The following is a 21,814-nucleotide window of genomic DNA, read 5'->3' as shown; positions in this document are numbered from 1 at the left end:
TTGTATACCCTCCATTGGAGTTAGTAGCTTTGAGCTGAATCCTCAGCTCATTATCATGGTGCAGCAAAACTGCCAGTACTCTGGTCTTCCACATGAAGAACCTACAGAGTTTCTGGCACAATTTCTGCAAATTGCTGATACAGTACATGATAAGGAAGTAGATCAGGATGTCTACAGACTATTACTGTTTCCATTTGCTGTAAAAGATCAAGCTAAGAGGTGATTAAATAACCAGCCTAAGAACAGCATAAAAACATGGAAACAGCTGTCAGAAAAATTCCTGAATCACTATTTCCCTCCCAAACGGATGACACAGCTAAGGCTAAGCATCCAAGGCTTCAAACAAGGAGATAATGAATCCCTTTATGATGCATGGGAGAGATACAGAGAGTTGCTAAGAAAATGCCCCTCTGAAATGTTTTCGGAATGGGTGCAATTAGACATCTTCTACTATGGGCTTACAGAAAAAGCTCAGATTTCTCTAGACCACTCAGCTGGTGGATCTATACATATGAGAAAAACAATTGAAGAGGCTCAAGAGCTTATTGATACAGTTGCCAGAAATCAACATCTGTACTTAAGCAATGAATCTTTCAGGAAAGAAGAAGCTAAAACAGTAACTGCAGAACTCAGTCCAGTGGATCAGGCTAATGAGTTTAATCAGCAATTAGACTTTCTAACTCAGCAGCTAGCCGAATTCAAGGAAATGTTACAGGAAACAAGAATGGCTAACAGGAACATGGAAGTACAATTAAAGCAGACAGAAAAACAACTGTCAAGACAAATAACAGAAGAATGTCAAGCAGTTCAATTAAGAAGTGGGAAAACATTAAATACCTCACTTCAAAGCAGCAGGAAACCAAGAAATAAACAAGTGGATACTCAAAGTCCTCCTGAAGACAGTCCGAGCCCAGAAAGGGACAAAGCTGGTGCTGAACGCCCAAACCATGCTCATTCCTGGCGTTCAACGCCAGAAACAAGCATGGATCTGGCGTTGAACGCCCAAAAGAAACATGGTTCTGGCGTTCAAACGCCAGAAACAAGCAGGGAGGTGGCGTTTAACGCCACCCCAGCTTCCACCCCTGGTATTCAAACGCCAGTGGGTGATCAGTCACATACAAGTGCTGATAACAATCCTTCTAAAAAGGCTTCCCAACCCACTTCTGTAGGTAATAAACCTGCAGCAACTAAAGTTGAGGAATACAAAGCCAAAATGCCTTATCCTCAAAAACTCCGCCAAGCGGAACAGGATAAGCAATTTGCCCGCTTTGCAGACTATCTCAGAACTCTTGAAATAAAGATTCCGTTTGCAGAAGCACTTGAGCAAATACCTTCTTATGCTAAGTTCATGAAAGAGATATTAAGTCATAAGAAGGATTGGAGGGAAACTGAAACAATTTACCTCACTGAAGAATGCAGTGCAGTCATTCTAAAAAGCTTACCTGAGAAGCTTAAAGATCCTGGGAGCTTTATGATACCATGCACATTAGAAGGTGTTTGTACCAAGCAAGCTTTATGCGATCTTGGGGCAAGTATCAACCTAATACCTGCATCTACTATCAGAAAGCTTGGTTTAACTGAAGAAATCAAACCAACCAGGATATGTCTTCAACTTGCTGATGGCTCCATTAAATACCCATCAGGCGTGATTGAGGACATGATAGTCAAGGTTGGGCCATTTGCCTTTCCTACTGACTTTGTGGTGCTGGAAATGGAGGAGCACAAGAGTGCAACTCTCATTCTAGGAAGACCTTTCCTAGCAACTGGCCGAACCCTCATTGATGTCCAAAAAGGGGAAGTAACCTTGAGAGTCAATGAGGAAGAGTTCAAGCTGAATGTTGTTAAAGCCATGCAACATCCAGACACCCCAAATGACTGCATGAGTGTTGATATTATTGACTCTCTGGTAAGAGAGGTCAATATGGCTGAGAGTCTCGAATCAGAGCTAGAGGAATTTAGACTCAATGCTTTCGAAAATGCAAAGATTTACAAAGAGAAAGCGAAAAGATGGCATGATAAGAAATTGTCATCCAGAGTCTTTGATCCGGGGCAGAAAGTTCTGCTATTCAATTCTAGGCTCAGATTATTCCCTGGGAAATTAAAATCCCGGTGGAGAAGTCCATATGTCATTACAAACGTATCACCATATGGATACATAGAGCTTCAGGATAATGACTCTAACAAAAAGTTCATTGTTAATGGACAAAGAGTCAAACATTATCTTGAGGGCAATTTTGAGCAAGAATGCTCAAAACTGAGACTTGATTAAAACTCAGTCCAGCTAATGACATTAAAGAAGCGCTTGCTGGGAGGCAACCCAGCCACTCACAAAATATAATTTTATTTGATCTAGTTTTACAGGTAGATGCTAGAGTATCTTCAAAAGGTGAAATAGCAATTGATTGAAGTCACAGAGTTACAAGGAAAATTGGAAGCTCACTGGCGTGAAAAAGCCAGTAAGAAACAATTTGGGCGTTGAACGCCCATGAGAAGCACCCACTGGGCGTTTAACGCCAGTAAGGGTAGCATCTGGGCGTTAAACGCCAGAAAGATGCATCAGCTGGGCGTTGAACGCCCAGAAGAAGCAGCATTTGGGCGTTAAACGCCCAAACCATGCAGCAGTTGGGCGTTTAACGCCAGGATGGTGGGGAGAAGGTAAAAATTCGTTTTTCTCCATAATTTTTCTAAATTTTTATGTTTCAATTCATGATTTCTTGCATAAACATGTTTCAAAACGTCATCCTTCAAAATCAAATTGGTTTTCTAAAGAACCCTAATTTCTAAAATCCCTTTTTCAAAAAAAAAATATCAAATGTATCTTAACTCATAAACATAAATCTTTTTCCAATCCAATTCTTTTTCAAATATTTTTAATTTCTTCTCATATCTTTTTCAACTCATCTTATCTTTATTTGAAAAATGCCTTTCCTTCTACTCCTCTCCTTTCCTTTCTTTTGCTTGAGGACAAGCAAACCTCTAAGTTTGGTGTGATTTGCCATGATCACTGAGCTAAAACTCATTAAGACCATGGCACCTAAGAGAACAGGAAGAGCAAGGATGTGAACTTAAGGGAGCTGAAGCGTCAGAAATTAATTCTTGAAGGCACCCCACAGACTAGAGGAACATCCACTTCCCAAAATACAGGTTGTTAAGTTCTAATTCCAGCTTTAACTCTGTGATAGTATGATTATAGGATTTTACCTTAGAAGTTATATAGTAGTAGTAGTAATTAGTATGTCTATTTTGATTTTATTTCCAATTAAGCTATAATTTATTTTTCTCATCATCATTAGGCATGAATAAAGTAGTAGATTTTTTTTAGAATAAAGAAGTAATCTATATTTTTCGAGTTCTTAATAATAAAATTTATAATTAATTATATGTGGTGGCAATACTTTTTGTTCTCTGAATGAATGCTTGAACAGTGCATAATTTGTACTTTGAATTTGATGAATATTGGCTCCTGAAAGGATGAGGAACACGAAAAATATTGTTGATGATCTGAAAAATCATGAAATTGATTCTTGAAGCAAGAAAAAGCAGTTCAAAAAAAAAAAAAAACACAATATTCACAAGCCATGGGCACTAGCCAAGAGAAAAAAAAAAAAAGGGATCCAAGGCTTTGAGCATCAATGGATAGGAGGGCCCAAGGAAATAAAATCCAGGCCTAAGCGGCTAAATCAAGCTGTCCCTAACCATGTGCTTGTGTCATGAAGGTCCAAGTGAAAAGCTTGAGACTGAGTGGTTAAAGTCGTGATCCAAAGCTAAAGAGTGTGCTTAAGAGCTTTGGACACCACTAACTGGGGACTCTAGCAAAGCTGAGTCACAATCTGAAAAGGTTCACCCAGTTATGTGTCTGTGGCATTTATGTATCCGGTGGTAATACTGGAAGACAAGGTGCTTAGGGCCACAGCCAAGACTCATAAAATGACTGTGTTCAAGAATCAACATACTACACTAGGAGAATCAACAATACTATCTGAATTCTGAGTTCCTAAGGATGCCAATCATTCTGAAAATTTAAAGATACAGGGAGATGCCAAAACTGTTCAGAGACAAAAAGCTACAAGCCCCGCTCATCTAATAAGAATCTGAGCTTCATTTAAAACTTGAGAATATTATTACTTCTTTATTTCTGTTAGAACCTATTTTATTCATCTAGTTGCTTGAGGACAAGCAACAGTTTAAGTTTGGTGTTGTGATGAGCGGATATTTTGTACGCTTTTTGGGGTAATTTCATGTAGATTTTAGCATGTTTTAGTTAGTTTTTAGTAAAATAATATTAGTTTTTAGGCAAAAATCATATTTCTGGACTTTACTATGAGTTTGTGTGTTTTTCTGTGATTTCAGGTATTTTCTGACTGAAATTGAGGGAGCTGAGCAAAAATCTGACTTAGGCTGAAAAAGGACTGCTGATGCTGTTGGATCCTGACCTCCCTGCACTCGAAATGGATTTTCTGGAGCTACAGGAGTCTAATTGGCGCGCTCTCAACGGCGTTGGAAAGTAGACATCCAGGGCTTTCCAGCAATATATAATAGTCCATACTTTGAGCGAGGATAGACGACGTAACTTGGCGTTAAACGCCAAGTTCATGCTGCTGTCTGGAGTTAAACGCCAGAAAAACGTCATGATCCGGAGTTGAACGCCCAAAACACGTCATAACCTGAAGTTTGACGCCAAGAAAGGCCTTTGCACGTGGAAAGCTTTAGTCTCAGCCCCAGCACACACCAAGTGGGCCCCAGAAGTGGATTTCTGCACCAATTATCTTAGTTTATTCATTTTCTGTAACCCTAGGTTATTAGTTTACTATTTAAACAACTTTTACAGACATATCTGGTACCTCATGACATTTTCAGATCTGAATTACATACTTTGTGACGGCATGAGTCTCTAAACTCCATTGTTGGGTGTGAGGAGCTCTGTAGCGTCTCGATGATTTAATATAATTCCTTTGTTTTCCATTCAAACACGCTTGTTCTTATCTAAGATGTTCATTCGCGCTTAACTGTGGAGAAGGTGATGATCCGTGACACTCATCACCTTCCTCAACCCATGAACGTGTGCCTGACAACCACCTCCGTTCTACATCAGACTGAATGAATGTCTCTTAGATTCCCCAACAAAATCTTCGTGGTATAAGCCGGATTGATGGCGGCATTCATGAGAATCCGGAAAGTCTAAACCTTGTCTGTGGTATTCCGAGTAGGATTCCGGGATTGAATGACTGTGACGTGCTTCAAACTTTAACCTGCTGGGCGTTAGTGACAGACGCAAAAGAGTGATTCTATTCCAGTAGGAGCAGGAACCAACCGGTGATTAGCCGTACTGTGACAGAGTGCGTGCATAGTTTTCACTGCGAGGATGGGAAGTAGCCATTGACAACGGTGACACCCTACATAGAGCTTGCCATGGAAGGAACCTGCGTGTGAGAAGAGGATTTCAAGGAAGAGTTGAAGTCAGAGGACAAAGCATCTCCAAAACTCCAACATATTCCCCAGTACTGAAAATCAAGTAACTCTATTATTTTAACTTACAATTTTATGAAATTTGTAGTTTGGCTTTTTACAAATAAATCCAAATAACTTCTTTAGCCTCCTGACTAAGATTAATAAAATAAGCATTGATTGCTTCAAACCAATAATCTCTGTGGATTCGACCCTTACTCACGTAAGGTATTACTTGGACGACCCAGTACACTTGCTGGTTAGTTGAACGGAATTGTGTCCACTCATGCCAATTTCTTAAATTCCATAATTTTACAATGATACCAAAAGGCACAAAATAGTGATCACAATTTCGTCCACCAGCTAGCCTGTTATAACCATTATCAATTCCCATAAATGTTCGGTCTAATGTATCTATGGACTACATTGGGGGACTACATGGCTTTGGAAATAGACACTATTTTGGTGGTTGTGAATAGGATGATTAAATATGCTCATTTTTTTAGTCTAGCATACTTTTACACAGTTAAGGAAGTAGTTGATTTGTTTGCCAAAGAAGTGGTGCAACTTCATGGTTTTCTAAATTCAATTGTTCGAGATAAATTATTCAAGAGAAAATTTTGGGGTGAGTTCAAGGAAGCTGGGACCACCCTCAAGATGTGTTCAACTTATCATCCACAAATGGAAGGTCAACGTGGGTTGTCAATAAATGCTTGGAAACCTACTTAAGGTGTCTTATAGGTTCCAAGCCAAGACAATGGCCTAAATGGCTAGCTGTGGGTAGGACATTAACAAATTGTATGATTAATTGATCAAAACAATTAGAGTCTAGGAGTGAATTATTTTAATTAGAAGACAACACTACATTCAGAAAGAGTGGAAGGGAGAAAAGCATACTAGCATTCTCTAAAACAGATATATAATAAGTTTTCCTTTGGAACTTAATTTTTGCAAGAACCATTCATTTTGTTAGATTGATCGTCTATATTCACTTGTTCAGTATCTCATTTGAACGAGTTAGTTCATTAGAGAATTGAGATATAACAATAGCAACAAGTGTTTTAAGTTACAATACTATCTTGCCATAGGAATGAAAGCAAAATGGAAAGTGTCCATAAAAAAAAGAATGAAGTGCCTTCTGTATAAATATGTCTCTCAACTAATTTATCTACATCCTAATAGCATGATCTACATCCCATTCAAGTGAGAATCGATGTTTAGAAACTCATTCTCACTGCACGGAATTGTGAGACCACCCATTGGATGATCATATACATATTCTTCTTCAACGTGACTCAACAATTCTTGAAATGAAGGTTGGTTCAAGTATGATATTGGAATCACGAACCACCTCATGTTGTCTCTAACATAGACTGCAAGGTAGTCGTTTGGTATATCTATCCCCTTGGAAATTGTTTTTGTTGCTCTTTTAATACTTGGAATGCGAAAACCCATGTTGTATAGTGGTTTTTTCAAAGAACTTGTATGAGAAATAAGTATTTGAGTTAGGATACTTGAGGATGCAAATGACTTGTGTTAATTTACAACCCTAAGAAATTTGGTATATATAGATGCTAAGGGAAGTAGGAAACCTTCAAATCAATTTCCAACTGAAATTATTTTTGATGAGTGATAAGGGATCACATGGCATTGTCTTGGAGGTGTTTCTATAGATTGCTAAGTTGAAAAGGATTACATACCCCACTTTCTGATATAGTGGCTAACAAATTTACCCTCTTGAAATCAAAGACATATGACACCAAAAATATGTCCATGCATTAAACCATACATAATCTATTAATAGATATGCTTTAGACATCAAACATCCTCTTTTTCTTTCTCTTTTTCTCTTCCTTAGATTGACATTGATGTTGAAATGCATCTGCGAGGTGCCAACTTATACCAGATTGACTTTGAAAAATACTGTTACAAAGAGAACCAACATAGCGTACATGATGACATGCCAGTGTATATATTCATAAAGTTCAAAGCATCCTCCAATCAGACGATAGATTTTGATTTATATATGCATTGAATTTCTTCTTTTTTCTTGGATAAAGATCATACAACAGTTAGATTCCTTTTTATTATTCTGAATTTTTGTAAGAACCATTGTATCATACCAAGAAAGCCAAAAGTGAAAAGTTTGATAATGGTTTTAGCTTCATACTCATGATAGCTGTTATAAAAGTCACTGGCCTTTAGTCTATTTGGTTATTTTAGACCTAAAGTTTATTTGATTTGTTAAACTGACATTATTGGAAAGAAGGAAATATAGCAATGAATAAGTGGATTAAGATATCTTCAGATGCTTTTGTGGTGAATATGGATCAGTGAGGAACCAGTCACTTGCATATAATTTTGTTGTGGTGAATAAGTGGATTAAGATATCCTCAGATAGCTTCATACTCCCCTCGCATTAGTTAGTGTTTTTGGGCCGGACCGGCCCATGTTGTCATTGGCCCGTTTGTAGGATGCGACAAACACCGTCTTCCTCGCCAAAATTCAATAGTATAAATATTAAATACGCAGACATTTTCTATCGGAAAATTCATTGTCATTTGTCAGTTTTGTTTCTAGTTTTTACTGTCTTCGTTCTGGCTATTTCATTAGTAACTGTAGTTGGTTTATTGTCAAGAAAAGGAGGATATCTAATGGAACACGGCACTTTTAAGTTTTCTCCCTTCATTCTAGCTTTCCTGATTTTCTTATCCTCCCGCCAATTCTATTGAAATGCACCGTAATCACACCGTTTCTTTTTCTCTTCTTTTAGTGTTTTGGTATTCTCAGTTGAAAAAGGTCGACCCTCCAAGAAACAGAAAACCGTGAAAGACGTTAGTTCTCTCCTACATCTCTGATATCAGTTCGTTTCTTTCATTTTCTCAACTTCTGCTGTTTTGCTTACATTATTTCAAACAGGGAAATGGCAAAAAAAGCATTGACAATGATGGTAATCTTCATTGACCGTCCAATTTTCAATTTCATGCAATCCTACTCTAGGGTTGAGGGGTTTTTGGCGTGAATCGGATGGTAGAACCAAAGATTTTAGCAAATTGGAGTTGAAACCAGATAACCTAAATCGCCCTCTCCCGTGTACAAGCATGCTTACGATTTTCTCATTGCCATCGCCAAACCTGTCTGCAGGTTCCTTGTTATTGGAATATATAAAAAGATGATGATTCCACTACAAATATGCAATGTTGTGTTAAACGATTGGTGCTGTACAGACCGGAGTCAATGCATGAGTACAACCTTACTCTGCACTCCTTGTATTCCGCGGTTTCAGTAGGTTCAGAAACAGAAACAATCATAAATGTTTTGACCAAGTTGTCCAAAACCAAGCTTCCCAAAGAGATGATTAAGTTTATACATGATCACACTAGAATGCTTAAGAAGAACAGCTACTTTGTTGAATCTCCTTTTTCTGAGGCATGCAGAAATGTCAGATGCCCCTAGCAAGCAATTTCTGCAAATGCTTTTTTCAGATCTTATGCGGTTCATACTTCAAATTTTTGTAGGTATTGAAGACATTTCTCAAGGATAAAACTATATCTAGAGCAAGGATTGTTTCTGAGGTGTGTGATCAGATTTTCTTTCTGTTTAATATATTTGGGTGACTTTGGTTTGACAAAATTGCTATGATTGTATGTTATGTCTTTCTTCGTGTATTTTTTTGCTTCCTCTTCCCCATATATAGGTGAAACTCAAATTCAGTATTGATTTTTATTTTTGTAGGGTACAAATGGGGATGGATTTACAATCAGCAAAACAGTAGGTGAAATTGAAGGCACTCACGATGAGTTGTTCGATGAAGCAGAAGTAGCAGCTGTAGCTGAAGATAAAGAAGCTCATTTATTTGAAATTGATCCTTCTCAGGTAACATTGGTCAAGCTGTTAAAAAGGAATGTGATATTTCTTTCTTGAGCACCTTAATCCATTTGTTTTCTCAATCTGACTGCATATAGCAAGTCTTGGAACATAATGGTGCCAGATTATATGTCATTCATGTCCTAAATTAATGCAATAAATTGATTATTTTGAATATAAGAAGGCAAAAATTGAGTATATGAGGTGTCGAAATCCTTCACATGTTCGGTGCTTATAAGAAAGTTGAGATTGTCATTGCAAATGTAACGAGAGCTAATTTGAATATTTGGTTACATTGATATTAGAAAATAGGATAGAATAGTTGTAGTTACTTCAAATTATATATTCTATTTGTATGTAGGTTGAAATCGTAAAGCAACGGTGCTTGCTAAATGCATTAAATTATCCCATGTTTGGAGGTGTATGACTTCAGAAATGATACAGTAATTATAATTTTTCAGGATCATAATCAATATGTTTATATATGCCAAGCATTGCAACTTTATGGCTTTGGACTTTAAATTAGTTTATCTGCTGCTCATGCAGTTACCCTGTTTTAATGGTGCAGGTGAATCCAGACATTGACATGGAACTAAAGCCTCAAGGAAAACCTCCACCATATCAAGAGAAGAGCCTTAGTAAAATGTTTGGAAATGGTAATGCTGATATATTTTGCATGCACATGTATCTTTAAATTTCCTCTCTAGTTAAAAAATAAAAAATAAAAAAATCTTTACACTTCCTCTTAACATGTTATACTTTATGAGCACCCATCAGTTGTTTTTTAGAATTGATCGATCTGACTTCTTTAGTTGTTTGACTTGAGATATAAAAAATAATATTCCATCTTTCTGTGTATTTTGAAGACTACAATATTCGGGACCACTGTTAAACCATGCAGAGTGTATTATGACAAAAATTGAAGTAAAGGGAAACATACACACCTTGGAACATATTTTTGCAGTGTGCAAGCCTATCAATGGTCCTTCCTCACTTGGAAACCTCATGTAATATGAGCTAGTAGTATGGCATTTGGATGATTTGTAGTAGGTATATATTTAATCTATATGCATTAGTTTTTACCCAAGAAAATATTTGGTTATTTCTTTTATGGAAATTTATGAGTTGGTATGTTTATGTTTCTAGTATAAAAAAACTGCTTAGAGATAATTGGCTTGTGGTGTGGCTGCATCGGGCTTGGATTAGCATGACTTCAGTAACATAAGTGCATATTGAAAATTAAATTACTTTTGGCTGCAATTTTATTGTCTTCCTCCCAGGTAGAGCAAGATCTGGTATAATAGTTCTCCCACGTGGCACTGGAAAGTCCCTAGTTGGTGTTTCTGCAGCTTGCCGGATGAAACAGAGCTGCCTTTGTTTGGCAACAAATGGCGTCTCTGTAGATCAGTGGCCTTTTTAGTTTAAACTTTGGTCAACTATCCACGATGAACAAATAACATCTGATAGCAAAGAGAGATTCCATGGTAATGCTGGAAATGTTGTGACAACATATAATATGATTACTTTTACTGGTAAATTATCTGAAGAATCAGACAAGATCATTGAAGAAATAAAAAATAGGGAATAGGGATTGCTCCTCATGGATGAGGTTGTCATGCTAAATTATGGTTGTATCCTTCTGGCTTGAATTCTTAAGGTTGTTCTTTATGCATAATATCATTGCATTATTAAACATCTACACGTGGTTCCATCCCATTTATTTCGAGAAGTCATTATTATCACCAAATCTCACTGCAATCTTGGGCTCATAGGTATTCCATTTTGCTTTTAATTTTGTCATCATCCTTATTGTGAACTTAGCCTTTTTCTGCTGGGACTGAAATCTTGATGGTTAACACTGCAGCTACACTTGTGAGAGACGAAAAAAGGATTACCGATCTGAACTTCCTAATTGGTCCCAAGTTTTATGAAGCAAATTGGTTAGATTTATTAAAAGGAGGATTTATTGCAAATGTATAGTGTGCTGATGTATGGTGTCCAATGATAATTGAGTTTTTTGCTGAGTTTCTAAAGAAAGAGAACTAAAAAAACAGGCAGGCAAGGCTTCCTGCTTTAAAGTAGAGATTATGTGGAGAGATTATAATGCATTGGTTTTGTTGAGTACTACAGGTTGCATTTTATGTTGTGGCTATTTAGATTATCAATGGATTGAAAATAAATTTTAAAGAATACTTCTACTGCTAAACAATTTCTGTGGTTTACTTGTTTAAGTTCACTGTTCCTAACTAATTATGTTTACATTTACAGGCATTATATGTGATGAATCCAAATAAGTTCAGGGCATGTGAGTTTCTCATAAATTACCATGAAAAGGCACGTCGTGATACAATTATAGTCTTTGTTGATAATCTTTTTACTCTCACTGAGTATGCCATGTAACTCCACAAGCCTATGATATATACTGCTACTAGGTGCTGTTGACATATATTATTACTATATATATAATTTGTGGTTCTCTTTCTACGGTACCTTATATTCTAATGTGTTATCTGCAGCCATGTCGAGCGGACAAAAATTCTTCAAGCCTTCAAAACTAGCAAAGATGTAAACACTATTTTCCTTTCCAAGGTCTTTTCCCATTTTCCTATACTTCCATTTTGAGAATTATCTGCTTTATTCTTCTTGGATATGTCAAAGCATATGTTGGTAGGTCCATCCTATCGACCTTGATGAATGTCAAGTTTGAACTGATGTATTTTTGCAAGTTTTGTTGTATTGATTGGTTTTGTAAAAGATCTAGTATGTTTTATAGTTGTCTGCCTCAGTGTTGCCTGTTTGATATTATTGATATATTATGTGTGATTTCCTTTTTAATTTTACAGAATAACATACAATGATCTAATCCTAGCACCTCTCTAAAATTTTCAGGTGGGTGACAACTCTATTGATATCCCTGAAGCAAATTTAATAATTCAAATCCCTTCTCATGCCAGTTCAAGGCATCAAAAAGGCCAACGGTTAGGGGGTATATTCTTAGGGCAAAGGTTAGTTTTTGAACTTCCTCCACATGTAATACTATCATAACTTATTGGGGCAGCTATGATTATGTATTACTTGAAAAGAAGATTTTTGAATATTATTCTTGAATTGTTTCACTTAGAGAGTAATTACATACAGAATATAAAGATTTATTTACAACTTAATTAAGGAAACAAAATAATAGGTAATAAAAGTTATTCAAAACAAATCTACACCAAATCTGTCCTAATATAAACAAATCTGTACTAATTATAGAATAATTACAACACTCTCCCTCAAGCTGGTGAATGTATATCTATCATTCCCAACTTACAAGTAAGGTCTTTTAAGTGCTCTGTGGAAAGTCTCTTAGTGAACATATCTGGCAATTGGAGTCTTGAAGGGATGTACTTTAGTGGCTATAAGACCATTGTCCAATTTCTCCTTAATAAAATGTCGGTATATTTCTACATACTTTGTTCAGTTATGTTGAACTAGATTGTGTGCAATACTAATGGCAGACTTATTATCACAAACCAATTCCATAGGAGCTTCATACTTTACTTTGAGGTCATCGAGTATGATCTTCATCCATAATAATTCCCAAATCCCTTGGGCCAGGGTTCTAAATTTCACCTCTGCACTTAATCTTGCAACTACATTTTGCTTCTTGCTCCTCCATGTCACCAAGTTTTCTCCCGAGAACATACAATATCCTGAGGTGGATCTTCTATCAATAATTGATCCAGCATAGTCAGCATCAGTATATACTTTCATGGATAAAATCCCTTCCTTTTTTGAATAGCAAGCCTTTCCCTGGAGAGGCTTTCAAGTACTGAATAATCCTGTTTATAGACTGCAAATGTCTCTCACTTGGATCATGCATGAATTGACTAACCACACTAACTGCATAGGTTATGTCAGGCTTGGTGTGTGATAAATAGATGAGTTTTCCCACAAGCTTCTGGTGCTATGTCTTCTCCACCTTTGGGCTTTCCTCATCATTTTCAATTCTATGATTTTGCTCTATGGGCACTCTAGTGATCTTGCAATCCAACTTACCAATCTCTTTGAGGAGATCTAGGATATATTTTCTTTGGGAAATAAAGATGTCTTGTCTAGAGTAAACAACCTCTATCCCAAGGAAGTACTTTAGCTTGTCAAGATCCTTCATCTCAAACTGAGTGGCTAACTTCTCTTTCAAAGTCTATTTTTCTAACTCATCATTACCTGCAATAATTATATCATCTACATAGACCAATAGTAGAGTGGGTTTTCCTTCCTGTGAATGTTTTATAAACAGAGTATGATCACCTTGGCTTTGTCGATACCCTAAAGATATCATAGCTTGAGTAAATCTTCCAAACCAGGCATGAGGTGACTGTTTAAGACCATACAAAGCCTTTTTTAGTCTGCATATCTTATTTCCTTCACTAGTGATACCATATCCTGGTGGAATCTCCATGTACACTTCTTCCAAATTTCCATGCAAGAAGGCATTTTTAACATCAAATTGATGCATCTCCCAACCAAAGTGTCACTACAAGAAAGAGCGTATTTATCGACGGCAAAAATCGACGGCTATTTCTGCCGTCGATAATTTTCGACAGCTTGATGTCGATATTACCAAAAAAATAATAAAAAATAAAAATATTAAAATTGACGGCCTATTCGTCGATATTTTTATAATGCATTAATTTATTTCTGTATTATCGTCATGGTAGGGTCGAACCAGAAGTCGAAAATAAAATCGACGAATATGGTGTCTATTTTATTATTTTAAATATTGACAACCTTGCCGTCGATAAATTTGAACGGTCTAGATTACTTTCTAAAATGGAATAAACGGTCTAAATTTAATTTATATAATAGACGCCATATGTATTGTTTTTTTATATTAAAATCGACAAATATAGTGTCTATTTTATTATTTAAATTATCGACACCTTTGCCATCGATAAATTTGAACGGTCTTGATTGCTTCCTAAAATGAAGTGGACGGTGTAAATTTAATCTATAAAATAGAAGCTTTGTGTGTTGTTTTTTTTAATTAAAATCGACAAATATTCCGTCGATTTTTATCACTAAAAACATATATCCTCGCGTCCACTCCGGCTTCCAAATTCAGAAACGCAAACTTCCCCAAATTCAAGCTAGGTATTCTTCAAGCTAGGTATCTTTGGTTGACTTCACTTTCTCTTCACCACCGCCTCCGTCCGACACCACCACCGGCGACCACAATCGCCTACCCTCTCTCTTCCTTCTTCTCTTTCTTCCCCATTTCTCCATTTCTTCGTTCCTGCGTGCGACACCCCTGTTCATGGAGTCACCCTCTGTCCGCGTCTTCAAGCACCGACAAGCAACCACCAGTGGCGGCGACCTTCTGTGCCACCGCGACATCACCACCACCCCGCCGCCTCTCCGTTCTTCTTCCTCCTTTCATCAATGCAGGTTCCCTTCCCCTGTTCCATGTCTTTCTTTTCTTTATTTTCACTGCTTTTTAATTCTGTTTTTAGAAATTTTGGTTTGGCTTAGGTTTGTTAAAACTTGTGTTTCTAGACTGAAATTGTTGTTGGCTGCATCTTTCTGAAATTACTGGGTTGAATGTTGCTTAGATTGAATTGAAATTTACTGTTTTAAACTCTGCACACCACATGTTCGAAGAAATTCCTGAATGGAATTTTTGATTTAATTTCTATGTCTAATCAGCCAATTTTTTGGTTAACTATAACTACAAACTAGAATGGATTTTGTTAGAATCACTACTAAACTAAAGGAATTAGACCAATAACTAGCTATAAGTGCTGACTAAATACACTAAATTGTGCTGACCCTTGAACTTTTCGCTTTAGTATATTAGGCAGCAGGAGCGTAGTCATAGCCATCATCGTCATCATCACCTTCCATGAAACTTGAATGATCATATTCATTATTATCCTCTTGTCGAAAGCAATCAGTAGTTGCAGGAGCATAGCCATCATCACGATCATCGTTTTCAAGCTTGTTGCAGCAAGAGGCAACATTAACCTTGCAAGTGGAACACATTTTTCTAGAGTAAGTAGTTGAACGAATAATGCAAGTGTATGTATGTTACTGAATTGGTGCACTATTATTCGATTGTTGTATTGAGTTTGAATTGGTTTGGAAGAGAGACCACTTTATATAGAGCAGATAGAAAGTGGGAGGACCCCTTTAATTTGGTCACTAGCCACGAGCCAAGCTTGTGGATTTAGGTTTGGGACATGTGCATCTCCCTAATTCCAATGATGCACATATCTAAGATTCTTCTTCTCTCAACTCTGATCACTACAACTCTCAAATTGTCATTTTCCACTAACTCACATGCCCTGTTGTTTACTCACAGTAATTCCAACAATTCATTTATGGTCAATGTCTCAGTTCAATCTTCTTGTTTCCAATAACATATGTGTATGGAAAAGAATATCTATATATTATTGAATGCATTTTAGATATATTAAAAATTTTCAGGAATTTTAATTATTGATTTTATATGTTTTATGATTAAGATCAATGATCAATCAAATACTAGATCACATGTAGTTTCAGTTAATATATAATTTTATAGGCATAACCAAACCAACTGCTTAGCTTTCCAACAAGTAAAGAACAAAAATCCTACTCTTTCTGTCTCGCATTAACAGTGAATATCAAGAGCATATCATCAAATAATCTGTTTCTTTTTTCATGATAAATCCATTTTGATATCCACTTTTGACATTCAAATTCCAAACACTACTCCAGCATATAATCTTTGTATATTACATTAGTCTTGAATTTCAGCTCAAGTACACTACCCTTTTTTCATTTCTTCAAGCTTAGCTTTCTTTCTTTTTTTGGCCTCCCTTCCTTTCCTTTTTTTTCTTTTCATTTCTTGTAAATTGCTTTATAACTAATGTTAGCTACTAAGAAATATGTTTAATAATCTTCAATGCTGTTATTTTATTCTTTTCTCATCCCTCATTTGTTCTGCCCGTTTTTGGACATAGTAGCTGGACACAAAAATATAAACTAGTACTGCAAATTTAATTTCTTCAAAGAAAATAAAAATATTCTCTCCACCTCAAAAATTAATCAACAAATTAATTATTATATATTTATATATATTTTTTATATAATTTTAATATATATTTTATATTTAATTTACATTTTTCACAATTAATTAATAATCACTAATTTTTAGTATATGTCAAAATTATTTAAAAATAAATTAAAAAAGAGATATAAAATAAAATTCTTTAGAGTTATGAAACTGAGTACTCAATAGGGATATATTCAAATTCTTCATGTGTTGATTGCTTGCTTGATTTCTTGTTAGCTAGTTTTAACTTTGTTGGAATTTGAAATTCGGTTACTGATTAAGCATTTTGTTATTAGCTGATTCTGTTTTCTGGTTTAGCTTCTTGGAGCTTAGTTAGTTTTCTGCTTCTTTGTGAAGTATGAGGAATACTCAATATTGAAAGAATATTCAGTTTTCTGCTACCAAACTCAAGATTCTAATATACTCTTTTGCAACATTTGATATTTCTATGCAGCATTTCACAGTGGAAACTGTAGTGGTGTGGGTCAATGGAATCTTTTGATAAAAGAAACAATAGTGGAGTATTTAGTTCTTCAGCATATACACTATCACAAAATATTGGTAGAGTTTAAGACTCCCAGAAAAGCTATTCAATGTTTAACCTTCTACTTATTTATTTATTTATGAATAGTGATTGAAAATAGCCACCACTTTCAATTATATTCGAACCAAATTAGTCACAAAACGAAAGACTCCAACCAAAAATTATTACTGGCTGCTTTTGGCTTTTGATTCCATGCAGCTACTTGTCCACATGCATGCATCTGATGATATGCTACGACCTCCTGAGAAGCCAAATTTATATTCCTTATTAATATTATATCCCAATTCAACACACATAATAAAGTGATAAGCTCTGAAATGGCATGAAAGTATTAATTTCTTGAACAAATTGATCTGGTTGCTGCACTATGCATAATGCATTGGAAGCATGATAGAGATAATGTGAAACCAGATTCTGCTGTCAAAATAGAATTGGTTGAAGTTAGTTATGAATTTCCAGATATAGTAATTTAGTTATGTTAGTTACTATGGCAGTTGATGAAGACTAATTGATATATATATATAGCCTCTGACATAGGTAGAAGACTCGAGGCTTGTAATAATTTTTCAAATACTAAATCAAACTTTAGATTCATTTTTTATTACTTTCTATTCTCTTCTTCCTCTGCTATTCTGTCTAAGATTTCTTCAAACCAGAAATAGCCACCATTTTCTTCCTTCCTTAATATGTGCATTGCACTAGTCACTCGAGCGAGTATCAAAAACCTCTATGTATATTTTGAACTTTTCCTTTTATTTATTTATTTATTTATTTTTGGTGGCGTACCCAAATGCATGCTAGCATTCCGCATGATCACCTCAGAAGACGATCATAAAGTTCAGCAAAGTCATCTAACAAAATGAAAGGAGAAAATTATCTTACTTACAAGCTATCAAACATTAACTGTCGAAAGTAATACTCATTATCCACCTATAGTTACTAGTATGGATAATTGCATTTTACATTAATTGCATTTTACTTTAATTAGTATGGATAATAACTTGCTTATTTTAATGTGTACAGGATATGGTTGGTAGAGACGGAGATCGCGGTCGTGGCCGTGGCCGTGGCCGAGGCCGAAAGGGGAGGCCTAGGCTTTCTACTGTTCAGCCCCTTGACTTGCATGCGGATCCATACTCTCTCGTTGGGTCATCATCCGACACGACTGTTTCGACCAATGGGAGACCGCCACCTATTGCTACTACTACCCCCTCCCGTCAGGAGCCTCAGATACAAATGATGCCTACTCTGGGTGTGCCAAGATCATGCACTCAACAAGCCAATGAACCTTCCAACACTGCCTCACATGGTGTGCAGAGTGAACCAGCTATTGTAGCTCCCAGTCGAGCAGGATCTTGTGGGAAAAGACAAACCACATCTAATAGTACCCAAGATGCTCAGGGTCAAGGAACATCCACTGCCACTGGTCACTCCAGCACAAGTGCTCGAAAGCTCAGATATGATGGTGCCAAATGGTTTGTTATTTGCTTTAAATTTGTTGAATAGCATGTCTCATTTTTACTTAGTAATATGTCGTTATCATTTTTTTGGTTTTTGATGCAGTTGGCACCCACCTAAACCTAGATTGAAGCGTATTTCTCAGGTTTTTAAGGAAAACTACAACAAGCCTTGGCTGAGTTTTGATGAGGCAGATGATGATATTCGAAAAATATGGTGGACTGAGTGGAGGATAAATTTTATCTACCTTGTTTTACGTATTTTACAATATTATATCTCATAGTATATCATACTGTCTCCTTATGTTCTATCAAAATTTCTGCAGCAACAAAATTGTTTTTAGGCTCAAAATATTATGGTTATTTTTTATCCTCCCAACATTAGTTAATATATATATATATATATATGTTTTTTGGTGGGTAAGGATAAGTAGTCAACAGTTAGTTTTTTTAAAATTATTAGTATTTTTCACTTTTGTAGGATTGACATAGTTTTGGTTTGGAAAGAAGTGATTAAACCTTTATTGTACATTGTTCGGTAATGGTAATGGTAATGGTTCCATGCCTTGTGAGTTCAGTGTTGAGTCTCATTATCATAAGAGCAATAAAATTACAAGGCGCAAAGTACCTAGGGAAGGTGCCGAAATCTTCTAGCTTTTTGGATCATGTAAAGAAAAAGAACAAAGGGGTTATGTCATAGAAATTTCATGTAGTTTTCGAGAGTTTGGAGTTAAATGTGTTGTTTGAACTGATTCTGTCTTTCATCGTTTGGACTCTGCAGTTATGTGGTTTCTATGAAACATGGTTTGCTATAAAGTATACACTACACTCATTGCTATGTGACAGATCTTTGTCCTATTGTGGGTCATATTTTCATCTTCAAAAATAAAACCCAACATTTATATATATCACAATTCAAATTATTCATGCCTGCTTCAATTTAAAATATTAGGAGATGTTTATTTAAAATTAGAATTTCTGATATAATTATGAAATAAAATGAAATTGTATAACCATTTATTTATTAGAGAGATTGTGACTATACAACCATAGTAAGGCCAAGACTTCTGTTTGAAATGAAATGATGGATAATGACCAATGAAACAATAATTGTTCAGAGGCTAAATTTTATTCCAATGATTTTTTTTAAAATAGAAATTCTTTGACATTATTGATACGGAAGAGGATGATATCTATTAAGCTTGGAGGTTTAGGGCTGCCAAGCGCTTGCGAGGTATGCTCCATGCCATTCACAAAAAAGGTGCCCGTCCATATTGGATCCCACCAGAAGTTCTTGGTGAATTGATGAGACGTTGGAACACTGATGCCTATAGACAATTACAGGCGAGAAATACAGCTGCCAGGAAATCGACTCGAGGTACTTCCCTTCACACTGCAGGAGGCACCACCTTTCCAGAGGCGAGGTTACGCTTGGTAAGTTACTTATAGACAATCTTTACTATGATATTTGCTGTTCTGAAAGTTGTTTAATAAAAATGATCTTAAATGTCAATCAGTGAATGGTGACAATTGCAAATGTTATTTTATACAAATTCAAAAATAAATAAGTGTTTCCATTGTGTCGTTTACCTGGTAATTGGTATGTGAAAATATACAACTATACAAGGAAGCGTTAATGATATTAGTGTTCACTTAAATGTTAACCAATTGTTTATTCAAGCTATTCCCTTGCATTTTGATTGTTTTTTCTTCCCTTCCCTTTAGTTATCAAAACTTACATACATCTCCTAAACTTGCATCGATTTTCTGATTTTCTGATTTAGTTATGCTTTGGTAAGCCTTAATCAATAGAGAGTGAAATCCGTTCTTAATAATGAGCTTGATCTAGTTTCTTTTTAAATTGATGCAAACTGCTGAGTTTTATTTTCTGCTTAATCAATTGCTTAGTACAATACATCCCATATTACATGATAATTTGGTTACATTATGTAGAATCATTCGCTTGTAAGACAATCACGTATGGATGAGTTTTTTGAGCACACTCATACTCGCAAAGAGGATAGGACTCAATGGGTTGATGAACACTCCCGAAAGACAAAGGTAACTTACCTTTATTAATTGTAACTATTTTGTTATCTAATTGTTATGAATTATTAATACTTATAGTAGTTTATCAATCATTTCTCCTCATTGTAGGATATATTTCAAGAGCGTATGTTTCAAGCTGAGCAAGAGCGGCAGGCTGCTATAGAGGCTGGTGTAATTGATCCACCGCCTGTCTCTGAGGAAAGCATATGGATTGAGACAGTGGGTGGAAAACGAAGAGGTAGGGTATATGGCATGGGTGAGGTAAGGGACTCTTCTATGGTGCGGCCTCGAGTTGATGGGCCAACCACCACCACCAGCGCTGATATTTTGGATCTTAGAGAACGAATCATAATACTCAATAGAGAAGTTGAACAACATGCCGCTAAATATAGAGAGCTTGAAGACCGCTACCAAAGGGAGAAAAGAGAGTGGCAACAGACTGTTGAATCCTTGCAGAGGATCTCAACACCAGTAACTCACAGATGGATCAATTTAGTCATCAGTTGAGCAGTTTGACTGAGTATGTGAGAGCCATGGGTCCTAGTAGTTCTGGATTACGTGTTTCCCCACCTCCTCCTTTTACTTTTCCAAGCTCTCAGAAAAGCACAGCCCCAGCCCAGTCCCAACCCCAGCCCCAGGTAGAAAAATTCCATCTATTCTGCAGTGACCAGGACAACCACTGAGTTCTCAAAGGGAGGATGATTCTGACGACGATTTTGATGACTCAGATGATTATTTAGATGAGTATGAGTAGGTTATTTAATTACTTTACTTTGAATATTTTGTATTATTAGTAGATTGCAATTTAAACGAATATAAGTCTAAGTTTAGTTATTTATCTTGTCTTGAGTCTTTATGTTAGAGGGTTATTTATTATTTTGATAAGTTTGTAAACTCATTATCTAATATTTAGTATAAATTTTATTTTTATATTTAAAAGTTTCTTTGTCTTGTTATCTAATATTCTGTTTAAATTTTATTTTATATTTAAAAGTTTATTTGTATTAACGGTTTACTATTTTTCAAATAGAAAAAAAAATTAAAACATATAACTATTAAAATCGACGGCAACGTTGTCGATTTTATTCAAGCCTATATCGACGGCTTTAGCGTCGATTTTATTAAACATATTATAGACAATAGTGTTGTTGATTTTATTAAGTTAAATATCGACGGCAACATTGTCGATTTTATTCAAGCACATATCGACGGCTTTAGCGTCGATTTTATTAAACATATTATAGACAACAGTGTTGTTGATTTTATTAAGTTAAATATCGATAAAAAGGTTGTCAATTTTATTGAATCAATTATCGACAAAGAGGACGTGGATTTTAAATAATAATATCGACGGCAATGTTGTCGATTTTATTA

The 21,814-nt window shown here is 35.8% G+C and overlaps 1 pseudogene; it reads left to right on the top strand.

Moving 5' to 3' along the window:
* Positions 1-5,883: 5,883 nt before the first annotated feature.
* The window catches only part of LOC112779587 (general transcription and DNA repair factor IIH helicase/translocase subunit XPB1-like), a 117,684-nt pseudogene continuing 101,753 nt past the window's right edge, over positions 5,884-21,814 (top strand).

The sequence above is a fragment of the Arachis hypogaea genome, chromosome 3, assembly GCF_003086295.3.
Source record: "Arachis hypogaea cultivar Tifrunner chromosome 3, arahy.Tifrunner.gnm2.J5K5, whole genome shotgun sequence".
NCBI classification, from domain to species: Eukaryota; Viridiplantae; Streptophyta; class Magnoliopsida; order Fabales; family Fabaceae; genus Arachis; species Arachis hypogaea.
The sequence above is the reverse complement of the archived record's forward strand: the minus strand, read 5'-3'. Positions and strand labels throughout refer to the sequence as shown.